The 12,051-nt window shown below is 41.3% G+C and overlaps 1 protein-coding gene across 2 annotated transcripts in view; it reads left to right on the top strand.

Annotated features, from left to right (window-relative positions):
• schip1 (schwannomin interacting protein 1) overlaps positions 1-12,051 on the top strand; it is a 197,548-nt gene that overhangs the window by 147,365 nt on the left and 38,132 nt on the right. The gene's annotated exons all lie outside the window — the stretch shown is intronic.

The following is a 12,051-nucleotide window of genomic DNA, read 5'->3' as shown; positions in this document are numbered from 1 at the left end:
GTGACTTTGAATCTGGAAAGACAACATTTGTTGTGCTTTTTGCACCACAAACCCAACCCTGAACACTGTCATTGTATTGGGTAGCAGCATAAATGTAAGAAGTTGACATCTGAAAAGCAGGGCACATAAAACTAAAACTATCTGCAGGGATCAATACCACTAGAGGTAAGTGGAAAGATGTGTTTTTGTAAAGAGGGAAAACTAAACTCCTGAACTGAGCGAAATATTAATGGGGAATCATTTTGAGTGCATACAGCTTTTATATTAAACTCTGTGCGTCATGTTATTTATTTAAAGTTTTTATTATTCATCTCATTTAATTTTACTACAGATTAAGTGACTGAGCATGTGCTTATTGTGTGAATCACTGTGTTGCTTCAATAACATAAATGAGCAGACTTTAAATTATAAATAACATTTTAAAAGCCAAACTATTTGCTTCTGGCAGTTTTTTTGCCATCTGTTTGCACCTCACTTCTCTGACTCTGCAGAAAGCTAAACGCTTTACTGTTCAAGAAGCTCATATGTATTCTGCTCGTTTGGTGAGCCATATATTCCACATGTGCCTTTGGTTAGTTTGCATCCAAATTTAGTGCGCATTTTAAATGAATTTCCGGAAAAGAAAACGCAAAGTAGTGTATGTTTCCATCCACTTATGTAAATGAAGGGGATACTGTTGCACTACAGATGGCCTTTAAACCACTGCAGAATAACAGGGCAACAAGATGATGTCATTAAAAAGCGCCGCTCAAAAATCAAACTAAAACAATATGAAAGAATGTGATGGAAATACGGAAGTTATGTTTATTTCATGTATTAATTTGAGGAATGTTACAGTTCCACACAGATCAGATGTTTCCATCTGCAGCAATTGTTCGTCTCTCGAGCAGAACTGAAGCTTCAGTTTAACTCCCTATTCAAGTATTATATGCGACATAAATTACTTTATAAGTCTGTTTGCACTGCACTTATTCTTAAATGTCACCTATTTTATGCGCATTTTCAATTTGCGCATAAAAAAGACCTAACTGAAAATGCACTTTATAGCTGCTTTAAAACAAGTTTGAAACATATGATGTGGCTGGTTCAGAGTATAATCATTGATGACCACATGTTCAGATTTACATTCCACTCTCACTTCAAATATCACATTTTGTGTTGAATGCATATGAACAAACTTGGATACAACCTATGATCACAGGCTACTACAATTGCAAGCAAGAGTTGTCCCCCTTCCTCCTGCACAAACATGTAGCCTCTCTGTGTTTGTGCACGCTTAGCGACTCATTTCTTTATGCTCACTCAATCAAATTTCTTCTGATGGCATGTCCACTCATCCAAGTCGTGGATACTTGTCAGAGGGGCATAACTGTTGAATGGCAGTGCAGGGTTGTCATAATCTTCAATGCAGAATCCCTTGGTGACTGGCAAACATATCTGGGATATGGCCCAGAGTGGCACAGTAACTGCAGGGGCGTATAATGGAGCGCCAGCAGCAGGTGAGGGATTGTGGATTTAGTAGCAGCATTTTGGTTCCGCTGGAGGGGAGGGAGTCAGTTGGTTGTGGGAGAAATGCAAACCTTTCACACCTGTTTGAAGTCCACTCTGCTTATCAGAGACTTTTTTCCAGCTCACAGAACACAGCCAGCCTGTCAATATGAGGAGAGGAGTGGTGATGGGGAGGAGAGGAAAGGAGAGGTGATGTGATGGGGAAAAGAGGAGAGGAGAGGAGGGGAGAGGAGAGGAGAGGAGAGGAGAGGAGGAGAGGGGAGGGGAGAGGGAGGGAGAGGAGAGGAGAGGAGAGGAGAGGAGAGGAGAGGAGAGGAGAGGAGGGGAGGGGAGGAGAGGTGATGTGATGGAGAGGAGAGGAGAGGTGATGGGGAGGAGAGGAGAGGAAATGAAAGGAGAGGTGATGTGATGGGGAAAAGAGGAGAGGAGAGGAGGGGAGGGGAGGGGAGAGGAGGGAGGGGAGGGGAGGGGAGGGGAGAGGAGGGGAGGGGAGGTGATGGGGAGGAGAGGAGAGGTGATGAGGAGGGGAGGGGAGGGGAGGTGATGGGGAGGGGAGGGGAGGAGAGGTGATGTGATGGAGAGGAGAGGAGAGGTGATGGGGAGGAGAGGAGAGGAAATGAAAGGAGAGGTGATGTGATGGGGGAAAAGAGGGGAGGGGAGGGGAGGGGAGAGGAGAGGAGAGGAGGGGAGGGGAGGTGATGGGGAGGAGAGGAGAGGTGATGTGGAGGAGAGGAGAGGAGGGGGGGTGGTAGGGGAGGGGAGGGGAGGAAGTGAGAGAAATCACTAGCTATGGCACACGTTGGACGCGTGGTAGGGATGATGGTATAATGGTTATAGTAGTGAGAGACAGCTGTGGAGCGATGGCAGTGAAAATGGAGATGGAATGGTGGAGAGTTGGATGGCACCAGGGGAGAATTTCGGGTATAAGAAATTCTCTGTAGCCTCCCACTGCTGCCAGCTTAGTGATAACATGCATGAGTAGACCTTAGGCGAAAGAAGATGGGAAGATGAGGATAGAGGGAGGATGGGAAAAGCAGTGCAAAATTGACAGATTGAGAGGAGCAAAGTGGTCTGAAAGCCTCCCACATCCTCCCTCCCCTCCGTTACTCGCAAGGGGGCAGACTAAGGACGTTAGTGGCCATTAAAACTGCAGCATGTTTACATAAAACTAACACAGTCTTGTGCTGTCTGACCACCTACCTCATCTTTCCCTTCTACATAACACAAATACTGTACGAATCATAACTCAGTTTATTTACGAATGAACAAGCAATGCTTTCAAATGTAAATGAACAGAACTTCCTCTCATAAACTCCCCGTGACCTGTGTTTTCCATAAATTAGAACAATCACAATCTATTTAAGTGCTGCAAATTGAAAACTCTTTTGCATTACTTGCAATTATTTTCCTGAGCTAGCTAGCATTGTGTTAGATGAAGCACAAAGTTGCAAAGTCATGCACACAGACAACCACACGTGTATGCACACTTTTCACTTATCAGCTTCTATATTGATGTGCTGTTTAGCCTTTGAATGATTCAACACACTCTTTTGCAAGGTCCATTTGCTGTCTGATTCCTTTTGTCAGGGAGGTTTTTTCTCAATTCTCTAATGATGAACCCCCCCCCCCCCCCCCCCCCCCCCCACTTCTCTGCCAGGGAGCTTTGGGCTTGATGCCCTCATGCCTGTTTACCCTCCCAGCCTCTTCAGCAGCATAGAGCATTCGAGATGGCATATAGAGCCTGCAGGAGAGAGACCGTGAATGTAGAGTATAGAGTATGTCTGAGAGGGAGGTGCTGATCATGATGGAGGTGATAAGGCCCCCCTCCAGGTGTATTCTGTGCCGAAATGGCCAAGGTGACACACTTGCTCAGTTCCGGGGGCTTTTGGACAGGGCATGCATCCTTGCAGGGGTGACTGGTTACCATTATGGCTCTCTCAATAGTTCAGGCGGGATTGCCTTTTGTACATTATTGCTTTTCAGTAGAGGAAATGTTCAAACCTCCAGACTAAGGTTTTATGCAGGTGCCATTGAATGAATTGATCTTATTTTAGAAGAAAAAATACAGCACACCACTTTAGCTCAACATCATTTTAAAAAATGAATATTTAAATTGCCCTGGATCTCATTCAAAAGCATCTCTCTGATTATCTGCTTTGCCAATCCACCTGCCCGTTAGTTAACATAGCAGAGCTGCGATGACCAAGCCAGTGCCGGTGGGTCTGATACTTACCCCGGCCTCCACAGAATGGTTTTATTAACAAATGACAGATGTAATTACAGAAACCAAACCATGGTTTCATTCAAACTCTGGCAATCTATTCACTGATTCTTCCATTATCCATGCTCTGTAGTCATGGATTAGCTCTAATCATCACTGTTGTATTATATAATCCACTTCAAAAAGAAGGCTATTGTGATTTAAACTGCTTTAATCTGATCTCATTTCCTCCACTGTCTTCTCAATTACTTCATCATTTAGTGAGTCCTGCAAAAAAAAGAACATTATCGTATCATAATATGCAATGGACAAGAATTTGAAAGAAAGAAAACATCTACTGAATGTGTAGAAAAGAGGGAAACTCATAAATGATGTATGGTAGATATGCAATTATGATAGGGGCCATTGACTGTGCGATGGTTTGTGTTTGAATGTCTATGACCCCCTGTAGGAAAAATGTTGTTGAAGTCTGAAAGCCTGGTGATAAACATTGTTTCAAAGATCATAATGTGTCCAGTTACAGATACTGAGTAATATACACTGTTATGACAAGCAAAATAATAATAATAAGAAGGGTGGCAAATAAAATGTGACTTTTGAAATCTTTGAAGTCAATGATATATTATAGGAGCAGTGTAGAGTACCAAGGGTGCCAGAATGCACCAAATGATATCAGAACATAAAAAGCATAACGCTAAACATTCACCTTGAAGGGGGTGCACTTTTGGGAGACCTAATAGTTAAAGATGGAGGATTTTCAGATTAGAAAATATTACAGGAATAGTTGCCCATTAAATGCAGTAGGTAGAGGATGAATTGCTGTATATTTAATGCTGCATTTTGTGAGAAAGAGAGAGGAGGGCAATAAATGAGTTTTGCACACCATTAGGTAGAGATAGAACTTGAAGAATACCTTTAAGGATTAAATATACAGCAAATAAGAAAGGCAAGAAGCCAATGCAGTAATAGGTTCACATGTGAAATCCATATGGAGGGACTACTATCGGCTGTTAAATGAACATTCAACTTTCGTAGTCAGTCACATGCCGATTCTATGTAATTACTGTGATAAACAAAGAGTGCAAAAGATTGCAGATTGAATGCAGTACAGCCCAATAACCTGATTGGATGTAAAGGTTGCTCAGTGACTGCTCGCTCATGATTTTACTAGACATAACAGAGAGATTAACACATTTTTATCTGAAATAAAGATTATCCACCACAGTATACATAAATGATGGACAACGATTCCCATAAGTGACAGCATGTATCGTAGCAAGATTCCTGGAAATCATGTTCATATTGGATGATGATTGTGCAAGGCACAATTTAACTAATGCCAGCGGTTAGTGTCAGTGCAGGAAGTAGTGTGGTCTTCATGCAGTGAGGCAAAAGCTAAGGGTGTGGATGTCAGGGTGGTGGTTGGGCTTTTGGAACAGAATTTGCATCCCATTACACACCAGTAAGAACAATCTTTCCATAACTTCAACCAATTATTTTAGTTGCCTCACCTTAACCATATTGTAGTTTCCCTTGCAGGAAGTTAAGACGTAGGCATTGAATGTAATCCAGGATTCTGCAGGATCATCCAATATCAACGGTCTGTGTAGTGACCTACGGGTCTGAAAAGTGCATTAAACCTGCATTCTTTTTAAAGGCCAACAGGGGGTGACTCCACTGGTTGCAAAGATAGGTCAGATTGTATTGAAGTCTATGAGAAAATGACCCTACTTCTCATTTGATTTATTACATTACTTAACATTTTCCTGATAATTCTATGGTAGCAATCGCTAGTTTCAAGTCTTTAGTTAAGTCAACGATGGTCCCATTTAGAATACAATGTGCAATAAAGCAGTGTAATCTTTAGTGGCATCACATCTGAGTGTGATGCTGTAGTATCTCAAACCTGGCAGCCCAGGAGGCATCAATAGTTGATCTAAACAGTGTAACCTGCCAGGATCCCTCAGGGTTCAAATGCACACACATACTACCAGAAAACACAGGTGCACATACGTGTCTTTTTCTTCTATTACTGTAATGATCTATACACAACCAGCTGGAGAAAATTGAGTTTTCACTCAGTCACATCGAATCTGATCAGATGTCAGATTGGACTTAAACTCAACAACACTCTGGTGACCTGGCAGACTCCATGGATGCCTCTGAGGTCAAACTGTACAAGCTGTAGATCACCGGTGCTGTGTTGATGCTGGGCTGGTACTGCAGGTTACTCTATGATTCATATGCCATTTTCCAAGATCTGTGTACGTAGTAAAAGGATTTGCTGCAAAAGTGGAGAATAGTCTCCTCTTTTCATAACAACCATCAATCCTTTTCCTTTCTTTTTATATCTCATTATTCCTGGTTTAATTTTCTCCTTAAATCAACTCCCACTACCTCCATCCTCTGTTCCCCCAAAATCTCTGGATGTTTAGTGGTTTATGAGAGAAGTTGGAAAACGGCAGGTGCGAGGCCTACTGAAAACACCAGAGAAGTGATTCAATTTGGTGTGGGCAGTAAATTGTGTGGACATCTGCGCACTGCACGGGCGCGGAGCTGAGCACAGGGCAGGGCCGATGCATATCTCTGCCTGGCTGTACTGCTGACAGGGCACAGAAACAGCCGTGGAGGGCTGCCAGGCAGGCTGTGAGACTGGGGCTTGGGACCTGACACACTCTGAGTCTCCGTCTCTATATTTGACTCTTTAAGTAACATGGATGTTTTCTGCCGCGTTGCAGAAAGAGCAAGACGGGAGAGTAATAGGGTGTAGGGAAACGTGAAGAGGAGTGAGAGGAGGAGAAAAAAACTCTGCCCTAAAATTCATCCAGTTCGTGAGAGATGTGGTAAGTTTGAAAATAATAGAAAAGCGTTACAAATCTCACCATGAGCATCATATTAACCATCAGTTCTCTCCCTCCATGAAAATTATTTTCACTCGTGACTTTATTGTGCCTGTCACATGCAACTTTGGCTGTAACATAACGTCCATTACAGCAGACTGACGCAAACCGCTGTGAGTAAAGCAGAGAGCCATGTCTAGTGTGGCTCATACACAGCAGTAACATCACACTGTCCCAGTCCTGAATCTCTCCTCAGCCCCACAGGACACCTCTCCAGGCTTGGCTAATTGAACAGATTACAAAGCTTCCCTTCTTTCCCTCTAATTAGCATTAGTGTGCCGCGTGGACCAAATGGGTCTGAACTATAGGTCTCAGCCCTCCACTCTTGCAGGCGATTAAGATCTCCTTCCACAGCAGGACTCTGGTCATAACTTCATTAACAACTTGGCTGACTTTTTCTTACTCTGCTGGTTCCAGTCTCCCCGAGGAGGTTTGCTCTGAATTTAGCTTCCCTGCAACGCTAAGATTTTTTCTTACAGATCGCTCGGCTGCTAACTGTTACCGAAAATGCTTCTACTTTTGTTATTTTCACCGCTATATGTCTTCCTATGTATCCAGACCGTATTGCTTTGGCTTGTCATCATGACCATCAGTCTTGTTTGTAAATGTAGACTCAAAAACTATCATTATCATCAGCATGGCCGTAATCACTCTGATTTCTGTAGTGATTTTCCACATTATCATTAGCATTAACATTTTCATCTTCCAAAACTTCTTCATCACTGTAATACTCTTCCTCCTCCCCCTAAGTAATACTATGACCTCCTCCTTCATCACATTTGTTGCTGTTTGTTTCCTGCTCTCACTTTCTTTATCGTTATGGCCATATGTACATGTTCTGCCCTTTTCTGTAATTGTTAGTTTGGATTTAAGGCTTCTTGATGAATGCTTAGTTGTGTGAAAAGCTGTCTTCCACTGAATGATCCATTTAGCCTCTATAAACCAATCTAGATTAAGTACATTTGGTAAATCTAAATCTGTCCTCTGTCCTAAAGCTGTACACAGATACTATACAGCAAACGGAAAACCGACGTGCTTCCCATTTAAATGAATGTAATAGCTGTGAGTGCTTGTATATACATTGTGCAAGATGTTGCTCTCACAATTCATTTCACACTTCGTTAGCAAGTGAAATTGTTGACTGGATATATGGTATGGAAGAGAAAGTCAATATATTACAGACAGGTATTAGTAGTGCAATCCAATACAAGCACTGTGGTTCTACAGATTGCATAAACACAATTACAAAAACAAAGGTGCATAGTTATGCATCATAGCACATGAGACCCAAAATATACATAAACGTGGCTTGGAAATGAAGAGCATCTAGAAATTCAAACACATACACTCCTCTTTGTTCCGCTCCTCTTCACTCACTCAGTGATTTGAATGGAGTAAATGATCATTGTTCTTAGGAAAGAGATGTCCGGTCTCAGTGGTTTGGCCACTCTTTGCTATTTAGAACGACAGGTCAGTCGGCCAGTTAAAGAGCCAACCTCTATTGTGGCCATCTGACATCTCCATTCATCATCACACAGTCTGCATCCCGCTGCTGAAGTCTCCAGGCATAGACTGCTTTGTTTGGCACTTTGTGTACATGTTGCAGCAAATATGGGAAACGGGTGTATGTCCACATAGGGTCGGCAATATGTTATAACAGAGTTACACTGTGATTTATGTATTTTTATTACTATAAAGCTAGGTGTTGATGTTGCAGGGCTGATTTATTGCAATACTGAATTGTTATATGATTTTTCTGCATCAGTGTGTTGAAGTTCCTTTGTATTCGTATAAAGGTACTAAACTTATGTTCTGTATTGCTTATTTTGAACTGATGACATGTTTCAGTAGTCTGCTACAATACATGATCCAGTGATTCTGTTAGGAGTCTCAGAAACTCCAGCTTGTATTATTACTTTATGTTTTTAATGCCAGTTCGTTTCCCGCAGCACTACCCCTCCTAAATCCCAAATAAGTCTATTTGGATGTTATGGTTATTCTCTATTGAACCAAAATATTAGTAACTTCACTATTTAAGACAACATGACGACAGTGTTGGCAAAAAAATAAATAGATTTGTTCATATTATTGTTGTTCATAAATATTTGCTAGAATATTAATGCTTTATGATAATTTCCATATTTTGTCACCTTCATCAAATGCATAAACCCAGTTTGTGTCAGTTTTACCACTTCAACACTTTTCTACATATTGAGAATTAATGAGGTCAGAAGAAAAGAAAACAAGTATTTAAAGGAGAAAAGATTGGTTGATTTTTCAATTATGATAACTATTTTACACATCACACCACACAATGTGGAATATAAGACGATGTCAACTAAACGCACGAAGGCATTTACTGCATTCACCAAAACAGACATTCCTCTCTTGTTATTTCCTCTAAAAACAGTTTCTCAATCAGTTATCCAGTTTAAGTAGAATGAGTTGTGTGGTAAAATGCCTTATAGAAGAAGTTAAGCCCTGTGATACTATCGCAGATTTATTAATGTAAGAATACAACATTGTCAGTAAAACTTATGGTTTTCTAGTCTGTTATAGAAATCCTCTACAGACAAGATTGAGCAAGAGAGACAAAGAGAACCCTGCAGTGTTTCTCAGACAGTGAGAGGTCAGTAAGTGTTAACAATTCTCCCTTTATCCTTACATGTAGTCATCACTTTCTTAGAGCCGAGTACATAGGAGTCTTCTTGGCTTTAGGTAATAAAGAGTTTAAATTATCTGTAGCTATTAGGGAGTAATTTAAGTTGCAAAAGTGTTTAAGGGGGATACATTAAACAGGTATGCAGTGAAGTATGAAGAAGTCTTTATCTGACAAAGACCTGGCGATACCTGGGTTCTGAATCTCCTGTCTGGCCTCTTGTGGACGCGTGTCTCACATAACCAAGCAGGACATTTCCCATCTGCAGGTCTGGCCTTGTAGCACAGTCATGTTTCTGACGCTTAATTTTCTGTAGTCTTATTTCAAGGTGAGCTCTTCCCCCCTCGGCCCCTGAAAAGACAGAGGGGGAGAGGGAGAGGGGAGAGGGAGAATCCTCCAAGGTCACTTTTGGTGTCTCTCCGTTAGAGTTGGTGAGTTCTTGACAAGGCAGAGACAGTTTCAATTTCTCACCGTCTGACAAGATGCTTCCTGTTTTTTAAACACATGTGAGACAGATACAAGCGGAGGAAGATGTTTCCGGACTTTTTTGGTATGATCCGAGGGGCATCCTTTTCCCAAAAAACAGGTGGTGCCTGAATGTGTTACACAGTGAACTTTGGTTGACCCCCTGCTCAATCAAAAGTCTTCTTCTTCCAGGTGTGATGAAGATGGGTCAGAGATCTTTGATGTGTCATATCATTGACATCTTCATATACCTCTCCTGCCTTCCAGCTTGTTGTGCTTTTATTGTCTGGTGGAAGAATTCACAAAGGCGAAAGGATGCCACGTCAAAACTGTTTTCAGAGGCTTTGACGCTATAAGGAAATACAAACTTCAAAGAAAGCAAACTGTGAACGTGCCTGTGCGTGTGCAAGAGTACCATAAACCACATTTGACCTCCTGTTGACAAGTTAATGATAAGTTAATTGCCTGGTGAGCATATGAACTTTTAGTCCTCACATTCTCTGCAAGATAAAACCCCCAAAAGTAGCTTGTCCTCCATAAAGGCTTTCAGTTAACTCTACAATTCTTCACTTTACTTCACTATGACAGATTAATGTTTGGGGAATTGGGGAGAAAAAGCAGAAGGGAGGAGTGCAAGGGCTGATAAGAGAGTTGAAAGCAATGGCAGTGGGGAATGAGCGTAGTAGAAATAGGCTGGACTCCTGCTGTCTGCTCTTTGGGGAGAGCCCCACGAGTGCTGTCCTTACTGTAGTGGAGGGAGAGGCTCAGTCAGGGGTCTTTGAAGTGCTGCTCTGTTATTACATGGACTGCTTTGTCCTTTGTGCTGCTATTATACAATCAACACACCATAACTGAAGGCAGCTCCCATCCCTTACACAGCTACAAATCTAGGCTGCGCCAGTCCGGCCTTGCAGAGCTGAGAAAGACTCCCAACAACTTCACTGAAGCACAACGCAGCGCTTTTGTATTTCCAAATATTTGGCTTACCACTCGGGAGACACAGATCCAGTTCTTAATCATAACGCTGGTTATACAAATGCTTTGGAGCATTTTTCACTCCTGCTGTGGATGAGATTGGTTTATCACTAACATTTAACTTGATCTCCGTTTTCGTAATATGTAAATTACCAGCTGTTGCAAGAGGCAACAGAATGCAACATGAAGATATCATGCCATGTTGGTGTTAGCTCCTCTTCAGCTCTGACACTGCAGCTGCTGTCTGTGTGTGTGTGTGTGAGTGTGCGTTATCTCATATGTCTACTTCAGTGTTTACATCCAGCAAGAGCAATAAATGACACTAGTACGGAATATCAAAAGAATATTAACGTGTATTTATAAGTTATTTGTAAATAAATGTCTTCATTAATCGATTAATCGTTTAAATGTCAACTTCTGAGAGCTCAAGGTGAGGTTATAAAAAAAAGCAGTCCGACGACCAACCATACAAAACCCAAAGATAATAAATGAACTATTGTTTTATGATAAAGAAAAGCAGCATATCCTCACATTTGAGCAGTTGAAAAATAGCTGAATGGATCATCATTAACCGACTGACTAATCGATTCTTTGTGAAGCTTATAATCTTCTCTCTTTATTGTCAAAGTGCATAGATAGGCTGACAATGGTCATTTTTCATGGCTGTAGTTTGTGGTGTTGTTGTACTGGTTGAATTAGAGAGGTCTGATATTCTGCCAAACTTAATTAGAAACCTCTAGAAAGTATCGACTATGAAGGCAGAATGTCAGTAGTGCTGAAGCTAACCTTTAATAGTGTATAGATTGCTGGAGAGATTGTGAGCTTTTCATGCACTGTGGGGGATTCCTGCAGCTCTGTTAATCTAATATACATCTCCAAGCAGTACGTGATATTTGATGTGTAGGTGTTTGATGATCAACTTGCTCTTTGTGCTGATTTTATATAAGAACATTACATTTGTGTACAATAGGGAGGAAGGGACATTTTTAATATAACATTGTGACTGGATTAAGTTTACCTTTTAAAAGTGTTTAAAGCCTGCTTGCTGTGGCTACTTGCAGTGAGGGCTACACAACTTTAAGTATTAATGACACACTTTGAACATCACACAGGCTGGATCTGGATTCATTGGATTGCATTGAATTGCATTATGCATTGCAAAGTGTACTACTAAACTTAAGATGACAATGACAATTTATTTTAAATATTTGAAGCCAGACAGTAGATCTAACAACAAAAAATGACATTTTCTAAAATAAGAAAAACAGAAGTAGCTATATGTTTAATAATTCACCTAGATAGTTTGCGCTCTCTCTCTCTCT

The sequence above is a fragment of the Cottoperca gobio genome, chromosome 13 (genome assembly GCF_900634415.1).
Source record: "Cottoperca gobio chromosome 13, fCotGob3.1, whole genome shotgun sequence".
Lineage (NCBI taxonomy): Eukaryota > Metazoa > Chordata > Actinopteri > Perciformes > Bovichtidae > Cottoperca > Cottoperca gobio.
This window is presented reverse-complemented; position numbering and strand designations above follow the sequence as displayed.